At 37.1% G+C, this 3217-nt stretch overlaps 1 protein-coding gene across 2 annotated transcripts in view; it reads left to right on the top strand.

Annotated features, from left to right (window-relative positions):
• Positions 1–169: 169 nt before the first annotated feature.
• Positions 170–3217, top strand: part of LOC109542451 (arg8-vasotocin receptor) — an 81473-nt gene continuing 78425 nt past the window's right edge. For both annotated transcript variants that reach the window (XM_048662013.1, XM_048662014.1), the window contains exon 1: positions 170–494. The gene's annotated coding sequence lies outside the window, so the exon portion shown is untranslated. The remainder of the gene's footprint in view (positions 495–3217) is intronic.

Below are 3217 nucleotides of genomic sequence, written 5' to 3'. Positions count from 1 at the left end.
TCATAACAAACTGCATCTAAGTGCTTCAAAAAATCTATTTTATTTTAGTAGTCAGTTCAGTAACGCATAGACGGTAGATAAATTAAGCAAATAATTAAAACTCCAAAAAAGCCTTGCCTTGTAGGTCAAAGTAAACAATGCAGGATTTAACGACGGCGCAGGAATATGTTCGCACTTTACTCGAAAAGCTCATGAATGAAACCGAAGCAAAGTTTAGTTTCGCGCTCCCAAAACCGAGAGGAACTCAGATACGGTGGCTTTCCTTTGGAAACTCGCAACTTTTACCGGGAAGCGAAAGTGAAACTTGTTTGTGACGATGGCACCAGTAGAAACTTGTTTCTAAGTGCCACACTGATTGCTTTTGTGGTTGATTTGGCGTGCAAATCAACGAGGTTTTATCGAGTGAAACTTTCAAGTGTCTAAACTTTTAACTAGAGAAACTTTAATAAGTGTCACATACATTGACTTGTTGTGGATATCAGGCAAATCACCAGGTGAGCAACAATAGTTTCAATTTTAATTGCTGCCAGCTTTAGAGCAAATTCAAGACGTTCAAAAGAACGTTTTTTGGTGACCTTTTGCTCAAAACAATGCAAGAACTTTTTTGTTTTGGAAACAAGAAATGGCGTTTTGTTGTTTATTTAAACTTTAAATTTGAATGTTGTCTTTTTAATTAAAATTTGATGGTTCAAAAGTGTCGCTTTATATTCATCGATCATCTTGTAGCTAAAAAGTTGTCAAATTTGAGAGGAAATGTGTTTTTGAGCTAAGAAGCTCCGAATATGCAAATCTGCAGTGTTTGCAACGATAATAAGAAAAAAATCTTCGGTTCAAGATCGTCATCGCTTGAAAACGCGTAAACTTTTCCAAAAATTTCGACTATTTCGGATCTAAAGTTTCTTACTTGTTTTTCAATGATCTCATTGAGATGAAAATGATGCAGAATAAGAGGCATTTGAAAAAATTGGTATTTTTTTTCAAAAAATGGACCACTAATGAAATTTTTCTCTCGTTTTCTGATTCTTGTAAACCATCCTGTTTTCCTTGCTGTACGAACGCTTATCTCGAAATGGATTTGCAATCGGTCTGAGCGTGGCATAAAAATCTTGAGCGGAAACTTCAATTTACATTCAAGGCTACTTTACGGCAGCTTTTAGCATTTATTGCGAGCAACTCATGCCCTAAATTCCGAAGAAAAGTAATTTGTAAAAGTGAACTACATCTCGTGCCTGCTGCAATGCCAATTCGTACGTATTTTGCCAGCAAATGACGAATTTCTTCCGAAAAGTCCACCGGACAAGCATTGCTAGTGCCAAACGAAATGTTGGCTTCGTCAAGAGAAACAGGCAAAAACCCTTATCAATTTCGTATTTTTCGGCTTTTCTTTGTTTCTCAACGCCTGTATCAGACGAATGAAATGTTTTCGTCAGCAGTGAGAGGAAAACGCATAAAACCCCCAGGAAATATTTTGTGGATGTCGCACATCGCCGATAAATTCCCGATGGCAAAATGGGAATTAAATGAATTCAAATGGCGTTTTTATTAGAATTTAAAGCCTGGAAAACCACTGTGAATAATGAATTTGCAAACAGTTGCCAGCAACTTTCAATGCTCGAAGTGATTTATGACGAAAATGCGCGATTGGAGCTCGCTTTGCATAGGCAGATTCAAAGAAAGTTCGACCTGCATTTAAAGGTTTTGATCTGTTTTATTCAAAATTAAAAATATCTATATAAACGGCATAACAAATTAATGAATCGGCCGCAAAAGCCAAATGTCCGAGATGAAATACGCGATTCATTTCGGCAATTTATGTACATAGTCGGATTTGCGGGGTCTTACTCGTTCGTATACTTTCCGACTTTTCATGTCGAATCCTCTCTTCGGAAATGTTATTTGCGCCACATCCTTTTTGAATAATTCAGAGCGTTTTTGTCGAAACAAGCTATGTGAATACGATTCACAATGAAACAAATTGCATTGACCCATAGGGAAATTTCATTTTCGGCTATAACTCTTCGAGTTATTACGGCGTCGATGGGACAAGTCAGGTTTCATCCAAAGCAACTATGTAATTTACAACGGGGAGTTCGAGCTAACATTTGCGTTAAAAATTGCCATCAAAAGACACTAAAACTTTAATGTTATTATTGATTGTAACTCGATCAAATTTGTGGAGTATTTTAAGAAACAATCCGACGAAAAACGAACAAATTTGTGGGTAATTTTCTGGTGAAAAACAGCTTTTTTTAAACAGATCATCATCTTGTGAATAATGCAACTCTGAAAATTTTAACTGTGACAATAGCGGCGAATAATGCACTTACAGGCCCCCATTGTCTATCCGGGAAGAGCCGCTCTAAATCATAGTGAAATAGCCAAAGTTCAGGCACGTTTTCTTAGAAATGTCCTTCTAAAGAACCCGCATGATCCATTTACCTTTCCTGTAAGAGAAATATTTCCTGTATCATTGGAATTTAAAGCTAATTAACACTTGTGACGCTTACAAATCGCATATTTTTGTCGATATCCATCTACAACCCTATAAATTAACCATCCAGTTTCGTCGTCCTGCCGCGTCTGTTTTAAAGTTACGTTTAAAGTTTTTGATGGTTTTCAGACGACGACAAAAATGAGAATTTATGCCTTCGCATCACTGTTTTATTCTTTCCATGCTTAACCATAAAAAGACACCATAAGAGCTCTATTTTAAATTCTCGACAAATTCGCCGGTATTTTGGTATGCGCTCTTCAGCCCGTTTTTAGCCGAACATCACTTTACGCTTGAAAAATCTATAATTGATAATCTAGGGCTTGTAGAGACTTGCAACTTCTCCAGTGCAAGGAAATCACCTGCGTCTACAAATTGTAGAAATATAATTGAAATCAGGAAGTATTCTGCTCTTGTGGACCAGGAAAAATGATCTCACCCACTTGTGTCCCACGTTTGAAAAATTCGTAACTTCTGATCTGCAGCCGATATAAACTTGAGACTCCCCCCATCTGTCTAAAGGACCTGCGCCTGCATATTCTGAAAATTTGAAAAAAATCGCAGAAAACACTGAATTTTTACAAGTTGGTAAATGGCGATCTAAAAATGATCGATTTTACTAATTTGTGTTCTACGTTTGAAAAATTCGTAACTTCTGATCTGCAGCCGATATAAACTTGACACTCTCCCCATCTATCGAGAAGACCTGCGCCTGCACATTCTGCA

This window comes from Dendroctonus ponderosae, unplaced genomic scaffold (genome assembly GCF_020466585.1).
Source record: "Dendroctonus ponderosae isolate FM_Combo_2020 unplaced genomic scaffold, Dpon_F_20191213v2 Dpon_F_20191213_10, whole genome shotgun sequence".
Taxonomy (NCBI): Eukaryota; Metazoa; Arthropoda; class Insecta; order Coleoptera; family Curculionidae; genus Dendroctonus; species Dendroctonus ponderosae.
This window is presented reverse-complemented; position numbering and strand designations above follow the sequence as displayed.